Below are 23547 nucleotides of genomic sequence, written 5' to 3'. Positions count from 1 at the left end.
GTGTACATGTTCTTTCTGTCTGCAAAGAACAGGACCCTGTGCATTAATATATGTAGCTTCCAGTACACGCAAATGCACCTAACTATGTGTCCGACTGACAATCTTAAATTGGTTATCAGCGTAATTCTTAGCACACTGAGGATTACTTAGCAAATGTTGTCCGATCAAGGAATCCCATCTAATATTGGACACTGATTTGAGTTTTGTAAGCACAGCTGGTTAGGTACCTTACCCATTGTGAACAGCGAAAGGGACATGCTGTTGGATACAATTCGCCAGTCTTAAGGATGTATGGCCTACATACTTAGCATCATACTGGCATAGGCATCAATAAACCTATCCCCCTTTAAGGTTTATTTTCTGCCATTGAATTAATCCAGGGCAATTGGAGTTGCTTATTCTGATAGGTGGCTGCAAAATTTCAGAGAACAACATTTGTAGGTTATAATATAAGTGGTAATTTCAGTTCTGCATATTTTTCATGATGTTTGCAACTGGCCCTGCTTGTTCTCTCGCACACGTGTAGTTATTGCTCTACATCAGCCATAATTTTACATACTAAAACAGTACATGCTTGCATGCAGCAAGACCTGGACAGCATTCTGACTTGGGCTGGTAAGTAACATTGCCTGGCCCTTGTGTGACATGAATGACAATCTGAAACAAGAGAGAATCGAACCATCTCCCCTTGACATTCAGTGGCATTACCATGACTGAATCCCCCACTATCAACATCCTTGGGGTTTACCATTGACCAGAAACTCAACTGGGACAGACATATAAATACTGTGGCTATAAGAGCAGGTCAGAGGCTAGAACTCTACGGTGAGTAATTCCCCTGACTCCCCAAATCCTGTCCAACATCCACAAAGTGTAAGTCAGAGTGATGGAATACTCTCTGTTTGCCTAGATGCGTGAGGCTCCAACGACACTAAATCTCAACAACATCCATGGCAAAGCAGCCTGCTTGATTGGCACCCCATTCACTCCACTATCGACAATGTGACAGCAGTGAGTACTATATACAAGATGCGCTGCAGCAACTTGCCAAGCCTCCTGTAACACCACCTTCCAAAACCATGACCTCTATGACCTAGAGGAGGAAGGGTAGCACACTTGTGGGGACACCACTGTCTGCAAGTTCCCTTAAAGCCCACACACCATCCTGAATTGGAACTATATCGCTGTTCCTTCACTGTTGCTGGTCAAAGCCCTGGAACTTCCTTCCTAACAGCACTGTAGGTGTACCTACACCAGATAGACTGCAGCAATTCAAGAAGATGGCTCATCACCATTTTCTCAAAGGCAAGTGAAGATGGGTAATAAATGCTGGCCCTGCCAGCAACACTGACATTTCATGAAAGAATCACATTCAGGTTGAGCCAGATACTGGCAGGAGTAGCTGTTACAAAAACAAAGTTTATAAAATTGATGTTTTGGGACCGTCTTTAATTTAGGATTAAATGGTGGAATGAAGGGTTCAAGTGAACTGAATTCTGCCTGACAAAATGCTGGGGTGGCTTGCTCCTTAAAGATTAAAGGGTGGTGGTCAGGTTGTTTTATTGGAGAAAAAGGTGCAAAATGCTAACACCTGTGGACGAAGGTGAGGTGAGGGTATCTGTGATGATTGTGGGTAGACTGTTTGTTAGTCTCCAAGTCTCTCAGGCAGGTATTAGGAATGTCAGGTTTTTTAAACAGTTATAATTTAAACTGTCTATTCCAAAACAGAATGGAGTTGGGGGTTTAGAAGATAGCTAATCAGCATTTCCACCTGGATACAAGGCCCATGTGATTCACATTGTCATGGAGATGGGCTTTGAGGAGGAAACCAGCCATAGGATGTCAGTGTGCTATAGGCTTACAAAGTTTTCTTCAGATATGCCTAAACCTTACAGACAAGTCAACCTGCAAAAATCTGTGAGAGAGCGCAGAGGTATCGAGGTAGCCAGCCTCTGTTGTTTACCACTCAGAATGCAGGTTGGAGCTCACATTCTGATTGAGGAGACCAAGCTTGTGAGGATTTAAGAGACCGGAAAATTTGTCTAGCTTTGGGTAGAGGGTGGAATCTCCAGGGTAACCCTCACCATGAAAGTCAGTTCTTGGATTAGAAGTTTTCCAGCTTGTAAAGCAAAAAGGGAGTAAGCCATTAGGAGCTGAAAATAGCTCTGGGCTAGTTCCTGGAGAAGGAATTATCCACTTAAGGGACGGAGCAAAGTATAACATGGAGTGGGATTTTTATTCATTTTAAAAGTTAAATGGGTGATTTTTTTTATAATTTAAACTATATTTTACCCGCTGAGACAATGTTGCTTTTACCTCCTTTGTTACAGTGAAAGTCTTAAAACTTGCAATCTTGTCATGTGATCCTTCCAGTCAGTCACTGGAAATTCCAATATCTTTTTATAAGTTATTGGTCTCTATGGGGATTCTAACATAGCACCGTATATTGTTGTGATGGCACTTCACCTGGAATCAGGCACTGGAGTCGTTAATCATCATGATCTGTTCTGGGCGACCACACTCTAAGGCTGGACTGTCTTTAAATTTCCATTCATACATAAAGTATCTGCATATGGAGTTTACTTCACAAGAGATTGAAGCCAGAGATGATCTTTCGATCTCCTGCTTTGATTTTCTTCCCACCCCCCACCCCCCATGGCCACTTTTTGGTTGAATCAGACTGTTTACAACCTTGGCAATTTATTTGAAAGATTAAGACTTGCATTTATATAGTCTCTCTCATAATATAAGGATATCCCAAAGCATTTTACAGTCAATAAACTTCTCTTTGAAATATGGTCACGTTTTAATGTATGACCCATGTGCTTTGGGAAACACTTGTTTTTTATTGATGTCCCTTTAAAACCAAAGTGGGCTCGGGGCAATTCTGAAAGAGAGTTTATTGTTTTCCTGATTACAACATCATTAGGTTCTAAGAAATGCCCTTGTGACCCTTGGGTTGCCATGGGGGTGAACAGCTAAGAAGCAAAGGGTAAATAAGCTAATTGCAGTGGGGTTGGCCAGCCTGTTTGGTGGTTCGGAACATACTGAGAACTAATGTAAAGAGGAAACAGACAAAGTTCTCCCAGAATGGAACAGTTTTCTCTTTGGCAGTCTTTGAACAGATCCTTTTGAAGCAGGTCTCTGAGAATAGAGCAGAAATAATGCTATGTGTGTTATACAGTTGGAAAGAGGAGGGAGTGGAAGACAGGAAGGGCAAGTGATTGTGGATTGGACAAGACCCACTGCTGCTGCTTCAGTGTCGCTAGAGTCCACCAGACTGTTTTAAATGGATCAGAGAAGGGAATCTCTGGGGATTCTGTGCCTTCAGGACTGTTGTGACTTGAGTGAGAGAGTGTCTGTAGACATGTGCTTTGTCCATGGTAACCATGTTCAGGAACTCAGATGGAATACGGCTGCTCGATTACTGAAACGACTGAGTGGGAAGTGAGAGATCCTGCATGGTGGAGGCCGAGTTGAAAAGATTGAGAGATTGCACACAGTCCCACATTGTCTGGAAAGTAATACAAAGCTTATAACTACATGAGGCATATCTTTGAATTTAATATTTAAAGTAAAATTTATCTTTTGAAATATCCTTCGCCTGTTAATGTTTGGATTTAATTGATTTTAGTTGGTTTGTTACAGTAAAATGAAAACTTGTCTATTGGTTTTCTTTCCATTGGCTTCATGGGGATTCCTTTCTTTTATTGGTACATTGACCCAAATTGAGCTTCTGACTCTCTTTCTAGAACACAATGACTGCCTATGTCCACCTCTAAAACATCATCTGCTCTGCCATTGCTGCAGCCCATCTGTTCCTGAAACCCTCATCCATGGCCTTTTCACCTCCAGACTCTCTCATTCCGAAGTACTCCTGGTTGTCCTCCCATCCTCAACCACTCATAACTTCAGCTCATCCAAACCCCTGCTGCCTATATCTTGTCTTGCTCACCCACAACCCTGTGCTTGCTGATCTATCTATGTTGACTCTCAATTCCCCCCTCCCCAAAGCGTCAAATTTAAAACTCATCCTCATGTCTAAACTTCACTGTGCCCTCACTCCTATGTTGAAGTTCACCAGACACACAATTCTCTGAGAACTTGTGTTCCTTTAACTCTGACCTCTTACACATCCCCATCACTCTCTTTGTCCCACGTTGGCAGCTGAGTCTTCAACTATCTAGGTGCTCAACTCTGGGATTCTGTCCCTTGAGTTTTGCAGTTCTTCATCTCCCTATGTTCCTTTTTAAGACCCGCCTTTAAAACTTGTCTTTGACCAAGCTCCTCCTAATATCTCTTTGTCATGGAGTCAATTGTTGCCTGATTATGTCTCTGAAGTGCTTTGGGATTTTTCTGTTAAAGCTGCTTGTCTTTGTTGTTGTCATCCCAGTTGTTGCAGTTCTAATTTTGATTCTGACTTCTATTTAAATTATACACAGTGGAAATTCTCCCAGAGCAGTTTTAAAGCCATCTTATAACTGAAAGAAATAGAGCTAAAAATTTCATGAACTCCAGTGAGGTAGGTAATCTCAGCTGGATGGCAGTTGTGGATGCAGCAATTGGCTGAATATTCCTTGACCTGGAAGGGGTTGGGGAGTGGAGAAGAAGAAAAGCCATTGCAAAAAGTGTGCATGTTTGATGCTTTAAACGTCGACAACACCTTCCATCACTTTGATTGTCAGCAGACTGATGTATCAGTCGTTAAACAAATTGGATTTGTCCCACTTTTCTAAGGCAGGACCTACCTGGACAAATTTCCACATTGTCTGGTAGATGCTAACGTTGTATCTGTACTGGAACAGGTTGGCCAGAGGCACAGCTAGTTTAGAAGCATAAATCTTCACTACAGTTGGGATGTTATTGGGTTGATGACCTTTGCTGTGTCCAGTGCACTCAGCTGATTCTTTATCATGTGCAGTGAACCGAATTGGCTGAAGGCTGGCTGGCTCCTGTGATAGTAGAGACCTCGGGAGGAGGCAGAGATGGATTGTTCACATGGCACTTGTGGCTGAAGATGGCTGCAAATGCTTCAGCCTTGACTTATGCACTGATGTGCTGGTCTTCCCATCATTGAGGATGGGGATATTCATTGAACTTCCTCCTGTTAGTTTACATACCCATCACCATTCATGATTGGATGTGGCAGGACTGCAGAGGTTTGACCTGATCTATTGGTTCTGCTGTTTAGCATACATGTAGTCCTGTGTTGTAACTTCAACACGTTGGCAGCTTGTTTTGAGGTACGCTTAGTCTACACTCTGCATTTTACCAGGGTTGGTCCTCTGGCTTGTGGTAATGGTAGAAGTGAGAGATATGATGGACCATGAGTTTACAAATTATGGTGGAATGCAGTTCTGCTGCTTGCTGGTGATGGACTACAGTGCCTCATAGATATCCAATTTGAGTTGCTAGTTCTGTTCTGAATCTGTCCCATTTAGCATGGTGGTAGTGCCACACAATACAACAGAGCATGTCCTTAGTGTGAAAACAGGAATTGACCACTTCATTGCCCTTGTGGAGGTAACTTCTGCCATTACTACCTGGTTAGATGCATCTACAATAGGTAGATTGGTGAGAACGAGGTCAAATAGTTTTATCCTTTGTGTTAGTTCTTTCAGCACCTCCTGCAGGCTCAGTCTGGTAGTTGTGTTCTTCAAGACTTGGTCAGTTGTGGTGCTACCAAGCCACTCTTGGTAATAGACATTGAAATCCCTGCACAGAATACATTGATATGGCACAGCTGATGGTAAATGCTGAGCTGCTCAAATCCTAGAGGGAAACTTGAAACAACTGCCACAACTGTTTCGCAGTTTGTAGATATTTCGAGATGCTATGCCTTCAATTCAATAGTAATAAGTTCACCAAGTCATAAGGTTTCTTACAAAACTAAATTAAACCCTTATTAATAGAAGAAATTATTTTAAGTACATAGATCTACAAAGTACTACCATGATAACTTCTAAATCCCCTAGGTAATCTAACTCCCAGTGACACCTTTGTTAAGGCACATAGATTGTAAAAGACACAGGCAAAGAAACACGATACCCTGAACAATCCAATTCAAAGTGAGTTTTCTTAACTTCAGTTCTTTGTAGGCAGCAGCTTGAAGCTTAGATGCTGGCTGTTTTTAACACTTGTTTTTGATCTTAGAATGCCTGGCCTTACACACAGCCTTCTCTTCTTTATACATATTTTCCACTTTGAATGCAAATTCCCATTGTTTCACTATGTCTTTGGACTTTACCTCTCTAATAATAATAAATAATAATAATAAAAATATCTCGTACCAATCTTACCAGTAATCTTTGGGAAAAATAAACACACAGTTTCTTAACTTCTCCTAGCTAGGTGAAACATTTCACACCCTCTTTTGAATTCAAGATAGTCTGGTTTATTTAAAATGCAAATGTTCCCTTTACACCTATGTCTACCTACTTAACATTTCAAACCTAGCTTATCTTTTGATACATCAAAGCCTTCAGACCAGCTGCCTTTAATTCAATTAAGTCACACACACACACATACATACACAGACATAGACACAGATCCCACTATTACTCTATAATTTCCAATAACATTATGAAAATTATTATATATTCCTGATAACATTCTGTGCTCTTGCTACCTTGTTCAGCATGGAAGATTACAGATCAACTGAGGGAGGGCGATAGATGGTAATCAACAGGAGGTTTCCTTGCATATGTTTGACCTGTGAGACTTTATGGGGCTCAGACTCAATGTTGAGGACTTGAGCACTCCAGGAGTGGTACCACCTCTGGTTGGTCTGTCCTGCTGATGGATCAGGGCATACTTGGATGGTGATAGAGGCTATTTTTAGAAAGAACAGCTATTTAGGGATGAAGGGGTGGGGCACATAGCTGATGAAGAGTTTCCTGATTGGGAAACCACGTGTGAAATTACAATTAGCTATCTGCATTTGGATAGCATCAATGGTATTAATTAACACTACATTAATCTGCATCTGTCACCTTGCTGATACCAACTGATCTTGATGATTTCAGATTTATCCAACATTAAATATAGTTTTTTTCTAAACCTCCAGACAGTTGAACAATATGACTGCTTTCAAAGGAGAGGAGCTAAATAACTACCAATCAATTATCAACAGGAAAAAATATTAGCCTCCAATTGACCTTTTAGGATGCCCCATTTTGACCACTTTTACAGAAGCAGAGGCCTTAATGGCACAAGCCATAGGTTAGTAACTGAATGTTATAACCATGCAGCAGTCCTACACTACCTATGAGCAATGCTACAGCAGAACAACTAGTATATAAAACATCTTTAATTATCTGGAGGTTTTTGGTCTGGGTGATTCCAAAATCTATGCTGTAATGAGTTAGCTGGCAGAAAGCTTTTAAGAAATGCTAAAGATTAATTCTACTTAGTTGCTAACACAACTCTGACCTGCTTTATGAAGGTTAATATTGAAATAAAAACCCATTTAAGTGACCTAAGATGACCTACCTTGTAAGGGTTTATTCTTTAAATGACAGCACCCTCCATATCATATTTTCTTGTCAACCAGACCAACCCTGTCCTTTTTTTGAAAGATGCCATAGATAAAGTATTTAGGAATTCTAATCGGGCGTTAGTGTTGCCAGCCCTCCACAATTCTCCTGGCATCCTCAGGAATTGGAGATTAGGACCAAGACACTGGTTCAAAATTGTCAAATGGAAGTTGAAATGGGAGATCATGCAATAAAGCTGCCAAGAACGCACTCAGCCAGAGTTGACTTTGCTATCTGGTATAGATACCTTTTAAGTTCAGTGGCATTAGTCCCTCTCGTAAGTGAATTAAATGCCCTACTATTATGGGCATTGATCCCTCCCCGACTGTCCTATATCTATTTGTACGTTAGTGGGACCTGGAGATGTAACAATTTGTCATTTGACAAGATATCGATCTTTTGCATTTTTATCTCTCCAACCTCCATAGCTGAGTAAACACTAGCTGACGTGAGGCTTGGTTCAAATTGTTAAGCTGCTTTACTCCACAGTGTGGTGAATGTACAGAGCAATAGTGTTGATCAGTTTCACTTTGTTGCAGCTTATCTCCATTTAACAAAAATAATGAAGACACTTCAGCAGCCCACTTAACTGGGTAGTCTTTTTTGACTTAAATAGGCTAATTCCTTTTGCATTCTGTCCTGAGGCACTAAGAAGAACCTCTTCTTACTGCAGATGTCTTTCACATAACTGTGTCAGCCAATTTGCACACAGCAAGTTTCTGCAAACGATAATGACCAGATAATCTGTTTGAGGGACAAATATTGGCCAAAACTGTGCAAAAAACTCTCCTGCACTTAAAAATAGTCGCCAGACATTTTTTGAAGGGAATGATTTGAGGATGTGAAAGATGTTATAAAAAGGCAAATGTCTGTTTTCCTGCCCTCCCTCCCTGGGTGAAGGAGATAGGCTCAATGCCAGTTATATCATGCAATGTACCCATCCTTATTGGTGATCTTGACTCGGTACTTCCATATGCTCCAGAGTGAAGAAGAGGGGAATTTGTTTTATGAAATGAGTTGCTGTGATCTGGAACGCACTGCCTGAAAGGTGGTAGAAACAGAATTGATAGCAACTTTCAAAGGGGAATTGGAGAAATCTTTAAAGGGGAAAATTTGCAGGACTGTGGGAGAAAGTGTCAGTCCCCTGGTCTAATTAGATAGCAGTTTCAAAGAGTTAACGCAGTCATGATGGGTCAAAGAGCCTCCTACTATGCTTTATGATTCTACTTGAAAATCAAAGATGACTCTATAGGTAGGTAACCTCTCTTTTACAAGCAATTGAAAATATGCAATTAAATATTTTATCTTTTGTTGAAGCTTTCCTGAAAAATGAATCCTGCTGTCTCCTGATAATAGCTGACATTGATCTCTGACACTCTTAAGATAACTTTGTGAGAGATGCGTTAAGTGGTTTTGATCTGATCTCCTTTGTTTAAAAGAGAACAGGAACCTTTACTTGTGGTCAAGAGAAGAAAACTTGATTTAATTTCTGAACAGAAATATTCTGTATTTGTGACACTCATGCTGATGTGCATAACTTGAAATTGGAGATCTGGTAAGATCTAAACTTAGTTTCATGTACTCTTATATATCTGTCCTGTATCTAATATACCCTTTCTGTATCATAATTTTGTCACACCTGTGCCACAACTTTAGCAGTGGATTAATGGCTGAGTATTACTTTTAATTGATTGGTATATACTTACCACCATACTTACCTTTTCAGACCTCCCAATGTTGGGTGGCACAACTGCTTCTCAAAGGTTCATTTCTTAGCTTTGCTCTACGTGGTACTTGAAGATAGGTTTTACTTTTTAAAATGCTGCTTCTAAATATAATTTAAAATTTATTTACCAGCTGCTAATCCAGCTAATTTTTGATGAATTCCGTTGAATTCAGCTGAAGGGATTTTTGAGGAAAGGGGAAAGAAATTGGAAAGTTAGGATGTGCTACCTGTACCAATGAATAAAGGTAAATAAAATCACACCATGCACAGTTCTTTCTTTGTTAGAAGAAAGGTTACTGTAAGTTCATAAATACAGAAATAACCCTTGGGTGAAATAAGAGAGTACAATCAGCATCAATAGCTAAAGTTGATATGACATTGGTAAGAAGAGAAAGTAGACAAGATGTTAAAATATTCATGAAAGAAACATGATGTTGTTCCAGTATATTAGAAACTTTGTCAATAACTTATATTTTTAAAAACCACAAAAATATGGATGCCTGAAGATCACATGACTTATCTTGTGGATTGAAATACTTCCCTGTCTCAAGAGGGAACAAGAGGAACTTTCTAGACTGATGTTGACTCAATTGCTTTTCTGAAACTAATTCAAAAAGGTAATTTCAAATCGAAAGGGTCTTTCATATAGAAAGAAACTAACTGTCTCAAACTCTCAAGGCGTGAAAGTCATCTCACAGGATGTATAATTGACCTTAGCCACCCACTTCATTTGGGAAAGGGCTTTAGGCTTGTAACAGGTCATACGATGAGACAGCCATGTTTGTCACCTGTTCTTAAAACAGCAAGAAGCTATTCTGGGGGGGAAAAAAATCCATCTGACAACCATTGAACCAGCTGCATCAACTAAGCAGCCACGGTAATAAGTGACCACACCTTGAAGGTGAGAGAAGGCTCTCCCCAACCTGTTCCAACTTCAAGTTCACCTGAGAACCGACTTCCTGGAAAGTCGAGCACAAGAGACCTCACGGCTTACTGAAAATCCTCTGTTTTACGCGACCTTCACTTTAACCAAAGCATTAACTCATCTAAGAAACTACAGGCCTGCTATGAAAGAGAGACTGAGATGATCATAAATTGTAATTGTGTTGTTTCATTTGCTCACCTATATCTAATCTTTGTACGAGTGATAGTTTGCATGAGTTGACTGAGACATATCAAGTTTTAACCCTCTGGGGCAAGTGTGTGATACTAACCATTTTTAAAACTTCATAAAAAGCTGACCGCTGGAATTATTTAAATTGGAACAATCTCCGAGGGTAAGAAAAATACACACTCCTCACATACAAAGCATACTTTATGGGCAGTAAGAAAATGCACACATTCTGTCTGTGACAAAATGAGGAAAATCTTTTTCACCCAGGGGGTGGTGGGCATCTGGAATTTGCTGTGGGCATCTGGAATTAGCTATGGGCCCTGACAATATTCCAGCAATAGTACTGAAGACTTGTGTTCCAGAACTTTCCATGCCCCTAGCTACAGCACTGGCATCTACCTGGAAATGTGGAAAATTGCCCAGGTATGTTCTTTACACAAAAAGCAGGACAAATTCAACCTGGCTAATTACTGTCCCATCAGTCTACTATTGATCATCACTAAAGTGATGAAAAGGGTCATCAACAGTGCTATCAAGCTGCACTTGCTTAACAATAATCTCGCTGACACTCTGCTCCTGATCTCATTACAGCCTTGGTTAAACAAGGACAAAAGAGCTGATATCCGAGGCGAGGTTGACATCAAGGCAATATTTGAGTGTGGCATCAGGGAGCCCTAGCCTAACGGGTCAATGGATATCAGAGAAACTCTCCACTGGGTGGAGCCATACCTATGAAGATGGTTGTGGTTGTTGGAGGTCATTCATTTCAGTTCCAGGACATCATTGCTGATGTTCCTCAGGGTAGTGTCCTAGACCCAACCATCTTCAGCTGCTTCGCACTTCCTTCCATCATAAGGTCAGAGATGGGGATGTTCACTGATGATTGCACAATGTTGAGCACCATTCATGTTTCCTCAGATACTGAAGCAGTTCATGGCCAAATGCAGCAAGACTAGGATAATATCCAGGCTTAGGCTGACAGGGGCAAGTAACATTCACGCCACACAAGTGCCAAGCAAAGACCATCTCCAACAAGAGAGAATCTAACCATCGCCCCTTGACATTCAATGGCATTACCATTGCTGAATCCTCCACTATCAACATCCTGGGGGTTACCATTGACCAGAAATTGAACTGGAGCAGCCATTTAAATATTGTGGCTACAAGAGCAGGTCAGAAGCTAGGAATCCTGCAGCGAGTAACTCACCACCTGACTCCCCGAAAGACCATCCACCATCTACAAGACACAAGTCAGAAGTTTGATGGAATACTCTCCACTTGCCTGGATGAGTGCAGCTACAACACTCAAGAAGCTTGACACCATCCAGGACAAAGCAGCCTGCTTGATTGGCACCCCTTCCACAAACATTCACTCCCTCCACCAATGACACACAATGGCAGCAGTGTGTACCATCTTCAAGATGCATTGCAGGAACTCACCATGGCTCCTTAGACAGCACCTGCCAAACCCACGACCACTACCATCTAGAAGGACAAGGGCAGCAGATGCATGGGAACACCACTACCTGGAAGTTCCCTTCCAAGCCACACACCATCCTGACTTGGAAATACATCGCTGTTCCTTCAATGTTGCTGGGTCAAAATCCTGGAACTCTCTCCCGAACAGCACTGTGGGTGTACCTATACCATGTGGACTGCAGCAGTTCAAGAAGGCAGCTCACCACCACCTCATGAGTAGTTGGGGGTGGGCAATAAATGCTGGCCTAGCCAGTGACGCTCACATCCCATGAATGAATAAAACAAAATGTTATAACCAGATGAGGAGGGATCGAATGGCTCCCCTCTTTTTGCCCTCTCCTTGTTTGACCACAAGCTTTTTTTTTGTTTGAAATGGTTATTCTTGTTAATTCACTGAGTACTTAACTATTTACGCATTGTGATCTTAAAAAAACCAATAGGACAAGTTTTCTTGAATTTAACAAAGAAGCAGGTTAGCTTTATTACACTTAAACCAATCTAAGTTAAATAATAAAATATGCAACAAGTTCTACATACGAGCACACACACAGATTAGAGTGGCAATGTGTAGAGTCCATAATAAAAAGTAAGAGCATATAGTCTGTAGTTAGGTGACTTGGCTGCTTTTAAGTTGAATTCACTGGTCTCAATTCTTCCGATTTTAAGATGTTGGTTGACTGAGTTGGTTGTTCTTCGGAAAACGGTTGTGCTGGATTTGGGTTTTTTAAGAAATCTCTTGTCAACAGTAGGGTGTCCCTGGATGATCATAGTCATCAAACAGGGCTCAAAGCTTACCAGGTTGGTTATCAGAAAAAGGAGGCAGGAGTGAGCCCTACTTAGGGCTTCTCCACTAAATTGCTTGTCCTCAGTTCTGCTGAAGAAATATGTGCTTAAAACATACAAAGGGTTTGCTTGTCACATGACCTTCCTCCTTCAATTGCCGGGGGATTGAAGCAAAAGAGATTGTCTGAATATTCCAAAGGTGACTTGATTAGTTTATGTCTGGAAGCCAACTTAGTCAGCGTCCCATTATCCAAGTGATTAGTCTTGATGGCCCATCTCTAACAGTTGAATACCTCTGGTGATTGCCCTAGACGCTTGCTAATGAGATAGGAGATGTGAGTCCATCACACTCCCCTGAAGTCATTTCTTTTGATGGGTTTTGCAGACAGACTCCACTCCAATGAATTGAAATATGGAATGTATTGTAATGCAAATTGAGGTTAGCCTTCTTGGGCTAAGAGTTCAAATCACTTTAGTCTCTGTGTTTTTAAAAAGTCTGGATTAAAAATAATTATTTGGCACACAGCATGTCTTCATGATAGATAACATATCAAACTTTGGACACAAATACTGAAATTTCTTACTGAGACTTGATACTTCAAATCTCTGAGGATTAGTAAGCAACTTTAACATAGTGGATGAGATTCTCCATTTCAAATTGAATAAATGATTGAAGGGGGTAAAATTGCAGTTCAATGGAGAAAGTGCAGGGAAGCAAATACTTAGATAGCTATTTCAAAGAGCCAGAACAGGCAGCAATTCTCGAGCTCCTTCGACAACATCTTCCAAACCTGCGACCTCTACCACCAAGAAGGACAAAGGCAGCATTGCATGGGAACACCACCGCCTGCAAGTTCCTCCAATCTTGATTTGGAACTATGCCATCGTTCCTTTACTGTCACTAGGTCAAAATCCTGGAATTCCATTCCTAATAGCACTGTGGATGTACCTATGTGGTATGCAGCGGTTCAAGAAAGCAGCTCACCGCTACCTTCTCAAGGGCAATTGGTGATGGGCTTTAAGTGCTGGCCTGTCAGCAATGCCCACATCCCATGAAAGAATGAAAAAAAGTGAACTGAATGGCCTTCCATGCTTTATCACTCAATGATTCTGTGCTCCACTGTCAAATTCTAGAATTACTATCAATAATTAAGAGTCTAGTAGTCTTGACATCCTACTTCTTACTTGGGGTGAATGTTCTGCAATTTCAACCAGACAAATTAAATGTCCCCCAAGCTTGCTCTAGATTAGAAAAATACAATAATAAACAATATAATGCTAATGATAACCCCATTTTCTTTCATCACATTGCCCTACCCATATCTAAAAGAGTCAAAATCACTGATTGTAGTTGATCAGACCATCTCATCAGTGTGTATATCTGTGGAATACCATGCCAAGTGTTTGTGCAGTTGGCAACAGTATTAATCTGATCTAGTAAGAACTGGTAAACTGTTTCCTTTAATAATGGAATATTCTTGTTAACAATATTTTCAGTTCTGTTGACCAAGGTAAATATTTAACAACTCCTATTGTGTCTATTTGTTAGTGAGTAACTAAATTAGTGGATAGAGGCTAAATAAAATATGTTTCATGTCAGCAGGATGAGTTGCAAGGTAATTTTAAGGCTGAAAGCACTGGCAATTTTGCAAGTTTTTTTTCAAAGCCATTTACAATGCAACCTGATCTGGACGAGGAGATTTAACAAAAGGCAGATTAAATGCAAAGCCTTAATTAGACAGGAAGAAATAGTTCACTGGTGATACCGTTTGTCAGGTTACAATTCTGACAAAATGTTCCTGTGTAAAAACAAAAAATAAACAAGCATTTGTTTGCACTATGTAAAAGGTTAACTTGATATGATAACTGAAATTGATTTGATTGGATAGTTAGATTTGAAGGATTCAGTTGGATAGCCATGTTATAATGTGTCTATTAATGCCAAGTTAACTGAATGTAATCTACTCAGGTTAACCTGCTTTCAGAGTTGATTTTCAGTCCAGTATTACAAAAAGAGCTGGGGGAAGTTTATGCAGGTTCTATATCAAGTTGAGTTTTATTGATCAATGACAGCTTCTGGTAAAGCAATTAATTCAAAGTCCTGTTTGAATGCAATTCAATGACTTGTTTTTGTTTAAAAGAACTGCCTAAGGCTGCATTTGAAGTGCACTCGGAACACTTATTTTTATTGAGAGTCCACAGAACAGGAACAATGATTGAGCAATGCAAGATATTGGGTTGGAATGGGGGATGGGGACGGTAGGTTCAAACCTATGGGTCGTAAGTATAAAAGTCACTAAATCCACTAGGGAATTCAGCAGAAACTTCTTTATTCAGAATATGGAACATGCTACAACAGGGAGTTATCTAAATAGACAAATAGCACAGATACATGTAAGGGAAAGCTAGATAAGTACACAAAAAAGAAGGAATGGAAGGATGTGCTGATAAGATTAGATGAAGTGAGGAGGCTCGTGTGGAGCATAAACACTGGCATAGACCTGTTGGGTCAAACAGCCTGTTTTTGTGCTGGAGATGCAATGTCGCTCCATGAAGTGTAGAATGTAGCACAACCTTATATAAAACTTAAAACAAAAACAGGATTACCTGGAAAAACTCAGCAGGCCTGGCAGCATCGGTGGAGAAGAAAAGAGCCGACGTTTCGAGTCCTCATGACCCTTCAACAGAACTCTGTTGAAGGGTCATGAGGACTCGAAACGTCGGCTCTTTTCTTCTCCACCGATGCTGCCAGGCCTGCTGAGTTTTTCCAGGTAATTCTGTTTTTGTTTTGGATTTCCAGCATCCGCAGTAGTTTTTTTGTTTTTATCTCTTATATAAAACTTTTCTGGCTACACCAAGGACCCCGAAGGCAGTAGGTGGAAATATTGGCTGCACCTCAATTTAATCTGCTCAAACCACAGCTCCCTGTTACTGTGATAGTGAAACTTCTGTAAACTGAAGTTTGGGGATAGGTGGAGTTACTGAACCCAAGGCATTTTAAATGTTGCATTTTTTTCACTCCTGCCCAATCACACACACACACAAAGTGAAACTACAACATTTAAAAAAAAAATAACAAACTGAGGACAGTTGGCTGCAGTACTAATGCTCCTTTTTCAAAAATAACAGCACAATGTTTATGTTCTGTTAAACTAGTGTTATCAGCGTTTATCACTGTAGTATTGTCAATGTCGGGCATGATTGTGCTAAAATGTTAACTATTTAATTACCAAATTTCTTTCTGTAGATCACACGCCACTTGTTGATTCAACATTTAAAGCAATTTGAATCTCACTCAGTGTAAACTACTGAGCCAGTTTTTGTATTTGAGAAAGTTTGCTGGCCAAGGTGGAAATTAGATCAGCAACTAAAGGGAAACTGGCTAGCTGGCAGATAAAGGGGTGAGGGATTTGAGAGACTGAATTACTTTGCGATATTGTTCCAACTTTGGGACAACCTGTTGTCTTGCATTACTGATGCTGGATTTTCTTAAAATCTAAATTTGGGGATTAAAGATGCATCACAGAGTTAAGAACCCAGTGAAGCACATAAAATACTTTGGGTGGGGGAGTGCGTGTAGGGATGGAGAAAGGAAATTAAGAAATAATCTGAGGGAAATTCTTGGAGAATGTCTTCATTTACAGAGGAGATTGTGTTGTGTTGGAAATGAACGACTTAATGGCAGATCTGCATTTGGCATTTTCAAACTAGATTGGCCCCATTCTAATCCTTCCTGAATGTGCAGCCAATCTTGATGTTGGAACAGAACTGTAAAACTGAACAGCTGTCAGGGTCTGAGGCTGTCTCAAATCGAAAGTGGAGAATATTTCCTCTAAAAAGAGACATCCTTTTGTGTCTTCCACTTCAATATTTTGAGGGGAGTACTTCAGATTTAAAGTACTTCCCCCTCTCCCAACGCCACTCCCTCCCATAAACCCCCCACTTTTTTTGTTTTTGGTGGTGGGTGGTGCTGGGGTGGGGGAGAGGGGGCAGGGAGAATGGGAGTCTTGTTGCCTAGGCTACTCAGACACTGTTGGCTTGTAGCAATAGTTCCCCATTTGAAAGTTGGTGTGATTGTATAAGGAGTGGCCATTCCACCTGAGGTGAATGGATCTTGGGATATATTGCTTAGTCAGCATAGGCACATTTTGCAAGAATAACTTCAAGCTTAGTTATTACACTTTTCACGGCAGGATAGAAGGGAGATAAAACTGCCAATGTCACGTTCGAAAACCTGTTTTTTTGCATGGCAATTATAAACCTTTGTGAGGGATTTCACAACTGCAGCAGAGTTACTTATTATCAACTTTAGAAATACTCCAGAATTTTAAAAATCTTAAATGATCCTGTGTAATTTTCAGAGGGGGATTGGGGACATGAGCAGTACAGTGAGAAATATACTGGCCTTTCACTCCTTGAGATCTGAGATTTTTTTCCAGCCCAGACTGATGAGATTAATGTCTTCCCTGTCTGCTGTCTGCAGGTTTTTATGTGAACAGATTTTGGCAGTCTCAAACTCAGCTCCTGATAGACCTAGGTTGGGCTTGATTCTGACAGACAGAAATGGAACACACTTCCAATTTTAAGTGCTAACATCTCTGGTATTAGTGAGCAGAAAACTCACCCAAAAACTGAGGGTGGAGGGGTGGGGTAGGGGGAAAGGTGAGGGTAACAATAATTTGTGCTCAGTGTACAATTCATTTTAGGAGGGAGATGGTGGGGTTACTTTTTTCCCTCTAACATTTTTATTCTTCACCTGGCACATCCCCTATTCAATACTGATTGCACATTTCTCCTTGGTGAAGACTTTACTTGAAAGTGTTGATGTTGCCCAAATTCTGGGGGAAGAGGAGATGGGCAGGGAAGAATTAATTTGGCAATGCTCCAACCATCATGGTGTGGAGCAAGCTTGATGGGCTGGCTGGTCTTTTCCTGTCTGCCAATTTCGTATGTTTGTAAAATGTGGTAATTTTCCTGGCTTTGGGTTAGTTGTGAGAAGAAAAACACAATTATTCACATTGTGGCAGAGGAAGGGCAGAGGTGCAAGGCCACAGCCCAAAATGGAGGGAAGGTTACAAATGCTCAAGGCACAAGGGAAGAATGCTGGAAGGAATACCTGAGCAGTGCCAAACTATTCCTTGCCCGTTTCCGCGCTCCCTCACCTACCCCAACTCCGCATCCCCGTGCCTGTGATCCGACTTTAGCCCTGACACATGACAAGGCATGTTATGATGTCCTGGGGAAAATAAGTGTTATTTGGCAAGGGTTGTGGATGTACATATGACTCCTCATATAATAATGCACCTTCTGTGATTTTGCATGTGGTGAATTAGAGGTTATAGAACAGTGGTGTTAAACCATCAGGAACACAGATTTATCAGCATTATGAGTGGTTCTTGGATCTGGAACGTCTGTGAAGAGGATCTCGGGTCTTAAGTGTGTTGGAATAAGGTCACAGCTCTTCCAAAACTTTAAAGGGGGTTTTTTAGTGGGTGGGGGGGGGGGGGGGGCGCGGTGGGCACAGGTGGTGGTGAGGGGGAGGTTTTGTTGACTGCATACATTGGGATGAGGTTTCTGGGTCTGAGAAGTACTGGGAGGAAGACCCCATTGTCTCAACAATGGGGTTTGGTCTGAGGGCAGAGAGTATTGGGAATGTGACATCTGGCGGTTTTGGAATGCGAGGCCACTTCTGGAGTCAAATAGGACTGAGATGTGAATTTATAGGGAGCATTACCTTTCTGGTCTTTTATACCCTATTATATTATATGATTTCAGTGCTTATGTATCACTCACTGTTGAGTCCTAAACCTTGTACCTTTTGAGACCTTGAGATCCAGATAGACTTTTTGTTAATACACTTGTACTCCTTGTGTTCAAAAGCATCACATGTTTTAACTTGAAAATAATGAGTTTACTTTACAAAAGATGGAATAAGCACCTAAATAACAGCAATATTATACAGCGAACATCCTTTCATCTAACTTCAACGTATAAAAAAATTCAAAGATCGTAACTCTTAAGAGCAAACCAATGCTTTCAAAATACCGTGTTAAAAAAAAATAGTGTTTGTTTTCCTTTAATTGCTTACTGCAGCTGGAAGCCTAATTAATCTGAAATGTTTCTTGGTAATTCAAACCGATTTTTCTCTCTTGCAGGATTTCAGTGATCGGTTCCTTCTGAGATTTTCAAATGGACTCTTTGATTTGAGCAGAATGTTAAGTTATATATACTTTGGAAAAGACTGCCTGGATTTCGAATAACCCTACTGCTCAAATTTGAAAAGGAAAAAGCAGTGATACACTAACTGATCTAATTACACTCCATTCATTTAATTTGAATTTATTTGTCTTGCTGTTCAAACTTGTGGCATTGTGCGGAAATAAGCCTGATGTGGGAAACTGAACTTTTCAACTGCATATCTACTGTGATTGGGTTTAAATGAACAACTGTCAAAGCCAGAACTAGACAAAAATTCTTCCTTGTCAAGGAGAATGAATGATAAAGGTTTGGATGTGACAGGATTGAGGGTGGAGGTTAGGACCTATGGAATGGGACATGAAATACCCTTGGTCTTTTCGGGCCAAGAGTTGACGGGCCTCACCCTAAACAAGTTCTTCCCTGTCAATTTCCCTACCCATCCACTGAAGGGCACTCCAGACTGCTGTCCTCATCAGTGTATTACTTTCTTGATGATCCTTCCTTGTGGCGCTTGAAAACAGAGTTGCATTTATATATTGCCTTTTACCACAGGACATCCAAAATCACTTCAGTCAATTAAATGCTTTTGAGCGTTGTCGCTGATGTAATGTAGGAAACATGGTAGCCAATTTGTACACAGCAAACTCCCACAAACAGCAATGTGCTAATCACCAGATCATCTGTTTTAGTGATGTTGGTTGAAGGATCAACGTTGGCTGGGACACTGCGGATAACTCCCTTAATTGTTTTGGGAGAGCGCCATGGGATGAGAGGGCAGACAGGGTCTCAGTTTAACATCTCATCCAAAAGGTGCTGCACTCTCTTAGTTCTGCACAGAAAGTGCTGGCCTAAGATGTGTGTTCAAAACTCTTTTACTGAGACAAAACATTAAGAATTCAATCTCTAGATTATTTCAAGGTCTTTTGGGATAAGTCAAAGGAACTCATAAATCCTTACTAAAGACGAAGTAGACATTTCCTTGGGGTGATCCAAGTTGGAAATGATTCACTATGGAAATTTCTACAAACTCTATAAATCTCAGCCACGATTCAGCAGATAGCACCCTCCCTCTGAGTGAAATGCTCATGAATTCAAGCCCCACTCCAGGAACTTGGGGTACATTATCTGGGCTGACGCTTCTGTGCAGTACCGAGGGAGTGTTGTATAGTTGGAAGTGGCATCTTTTGAATGGAACATTAAACTAAGGCCCTGTCTGCTCCCTCTGGTGGATGTAATACCTCCCGTGGCACTATTTCATGGAAGAGCAGGGGAGTTCTCCCCAGTGTCCTGATCAATGTTTATCCTTTTACCAGCAGCACATAAGGATTATCTCATCATTATCTCATGCTGTTTGTAGAAGTTTACTGTCATAGTTCCGATATTACAACAGTGATCACACTTCTGAAGCATTTCACTGGTAAAGTGCTTTGAGACATTCCAATGTCATGAAAGATTCATGATAGCGAGGAGGTCCTGTAAACTGTACGTGTTCAAAGTTCTCCTAATGTTTTAGAGAAAATATTCCATCAAAACCTAGAGTTCTGAGTCTTCTGAGGTCTTAAAGACATTAAGGAAGATATGACAAAGACACCTAAACTGTTCATTGGATAAATATGAAATGTGCAGTCTTCCATTTTATTTATTTATTTTAGAGATTAGAAATTTCAGACACTGAGGAAAACTTTGTAGACAGTTTTTCAAATGCTTTGTCATTCAACTGGTTCACTATTTTAAAAGAAAACCTATTAGTAGATTCCCCTAAATAGTCATTCAGGATTGCTTGTTTTTGTTGCTGCAGCACATCTTGTATAAGGGGGACACTGCTGCCACTGTTGGTGGTGGAGGGAGTGAATGTTGAAGGTGGTGGATATGGGGTGCCGATCATATTGGCACTTGGGATTTCACATTGCAGCTTTATTTTTTTCATGTGATTTGAGTTTCACCAACAAGGCCTGCATTTATTTCTCAACCCTAATTGCCCTTGAGAACTGCCACCTCTTGAGAACTGCCACCTGGAACCACTGCGGTCCAGTGCTGTTAGGAAGTTCCAGGATTTTGACCCAGCGACAGTGAATGAAAAGTGATATAGTTCCATGTCAAGATGGTGTGGCTTGGAGAGGAACCTGCAGGTGTTGGTGTTCCCATGCGTCTGCTGCCCTTGTCCTTCTAGGTGGCAGAGGTCACGGGTTTGGAAGATGCTGTCGAAGGAGCCTTGGTAAGTTGCTGCAACGCATCTTATAAAGGGATACATTGCTGCCACTGTTGGTGGTGGAGGGAGTGAATGTTTAAGATGGTGGATATGTGGCGCTGATCATGCAGGCAGTTGGTATTTCCCATTCTAGTTTTATGGTTGCTTACCCTGTTTATGATTCATAAGTTCCTGACCTCTAGATTTGATTTGCTGCTGTTTTACTTTGAATTAATTAGCAAGGTGTGACAGTGAAATATTTACATTGATTGTGCTTCACATGCTTGTCTACACAATCCATTTTCAGCTGATAGGATCACAGCTCTGCCCAAAATTGAAGCCCAGGCTATTTTCGTGAGGCTGAGGCCTTCAACTTAAAAACCTTTAAATCTGAATATAAACATGTTACTGTGAAATATGTAATATTTACATTTATTTTTTTAGAATCCTATTTTGGAAAAATTTCAGTTAGAGGAAAATTGGTGAGCAATTGTTTTTCAGAAAGCATGATTATTTGTGCGGGAAAAAATATAACTGCACTGCGTGGTGGCATTACCAATTTGTCAAGTAAGTCTTATGACGAATACAATGAGAGACAAGTGTGAAAACTTTAGATGGAATTTGAATAAGACATGTTTGCATCGGTCACTTATGGAATGTGAAGTTAATTTAAGAATTTTAGTATTTGATATACTGGGGCATAACATCTGTACTATATGGAATTATAACATAATATACATATATATATTGCAGATAGAGACTACGTGGGCTGCCCCCTCTTATCCACCTCTCATCAATGCTACACCAATTGCAATCTTTCTTTGCCAGCCACATCAAGACTGATAAATTGTTAATCTTTTGTAAACCAATTGTTCACACCCAAGCAAGAAGCTTTTCTATTGATAACCATGTGGAAAATCTACTCTTCAATAATTTGTGTGTGGAATATGTTCACTGCTTGAAGAATGGACCTAACAGCCCACCTGCGGGGATGAAGTCTCTCTAATTTAATGTCATTGTAATATTGCTTATGAATAAAGCCATCTTTAACCAAACTGCATAATTATTTGCTATGCTCTGTTAAGGTACTTTCTCTGTGCTGTTTACTATGGGAGTGTCTGGTGCTGTGTACCAGCTCCTGCACAATTCACAATGCTGGAACACTGAGGTATGTAGCCTTTCAAACTTAATGGATCAGTGTCCATTAGCAGCTCATATCTCCTCTGTATTATGCATGTGGACTCGAAACGTCGACTCTTTTCTTCTCCACCGATGCTGCCAGACCTGCTGAGTTTTTCCACGTAATTCTGTTTTTGTTTTGGATTTCCAGCATCTGCAGTAGTTTTTTGTTTTTATCTCTGTATTATGTGGACCTTGGCAGAATTGTTATTTCACAGAATCAGAACGAAATGTCACAAAATAGGCAATTTGGCCCATTGTGCCTTTGCTGACTCTTTGAAGAGCTATCCAATTAAACCCACTTTGCCATTTCTTTTTCTCCATTGCCGTGTAAATGTTTCCCCTTCAACTATTTACCAATTCCTCTTTGAATGTACAGCATACTTGCCAATGGGATGTTGACCATGCTGGAATTCCTATGCCATTGCTTCCTTTTCATGGTCTTTGGCCAACAAAGGCAACTTATTGTTATTTAGACTGTGAGATTAACCTAACTTCTGTTATAATAAATGCCCCAATGAAATAGAACTATTAATTCTTTTTGGGGCAATGCCTGACCTCCAGTGACACGATTGAAGTTAAGAGCTTACTGCGGGAAACTGCAGCATAAATTCATATTCTCTCATTCCATTCCAAGGTGCTGCTTAAACTGGGTTTTAGTTGAGGTTGTGACCCATAGGTCACTGTTGCATAGGTTACTGTGCAAACGCTGTTGCAGAATGTTCTATTAAAACAGTGGAAAGATCAGCTCTACTTACAATGAATAATGAAGGTGGAATTTTGGATAGTAAATCCTGGGCAGAATTTGAAGGCATTATCAGGCAATTAGTGAAAATTTCAACAAACCCCCTGAGATGTACAACCAATCTCTCTCTCACTTCATCTCATAAACTGAATGAATGTTTTAGTTGACGGGCAATATGATCGGCGCAGGCTTGGAGGGCCGAAGGGCCTGTTCCTGTGCTGTACTTTTCTTTGTTCTTTGAATTGGTAGCCATTTAGTAAAAAAGAATGTCATCACTTACATTTTAGGATCGGCAACATTCCTGGTCATATCATCACAATCTCTCACCTCCCACCACCCTACCCCAGCGCTTTCACCATTGGTTACCCAACAAGCCCATTACCTGTGCCCTGTCTTCCTGCACCAATCATAAAGTAAATCGCATTACCAGATTGGATGATCCATTACTGTCAGTCAAAGTCTTTTTATCCCACATCTGATATTTTTATAACTCGTGTTCAAAAAAAGTGTAAAATTAAAACAATTTTTTATTGCCACTATGATTTTTCTCCTGGATATTGCAGTAGTGCCCTGGAGACACCAGGGAAGTCCTGGAGAGTT

General features: G+C 40.6%; 1 long non-coding RNA gene across 1 annotated transcript; it reads left to right on the top strand.

Annotated features, from left to right (window-relative positions):
• The first annotated feature begins 8523 nt into the window (after positions 1-8523).
• On the top strand, positions 8524-22078 carry LOC144696008 (uncharacterized). The gene is made up of 4 exons (XR_013580055.1): positions 8524-8787; positions 8975-9090; positions 15885-16038; positions 18793-22078. It is a non-coding gene; the product is annotated as an uncharacterized LOC144696008 (long non-coding RNA).
• Positions 22079-23547: the final 1469 nt, after the last annotated feature.

Source organism: Cetorhinus maximus, chromosome 21 (genome assembly GCF_964194155.1).
Source record: "Cetorhinus maximus chromosome 21, sCetMax3.hap1.1, whole genome shotgun sequence".
NCBI classification, from domain to species: domain Eukaryota; kingdom Metazoa; phylum Chordata; class Chondrichthyes; order Lamniformes; family Cetorhinidae; genus Cetorhinus; species Cetorhinus maximus.
The sequence above is the reverse complement of the archived record's forward strand: the minus strand, read 5'-3'. Positions and strand labels throughout refer to the sequence as shown.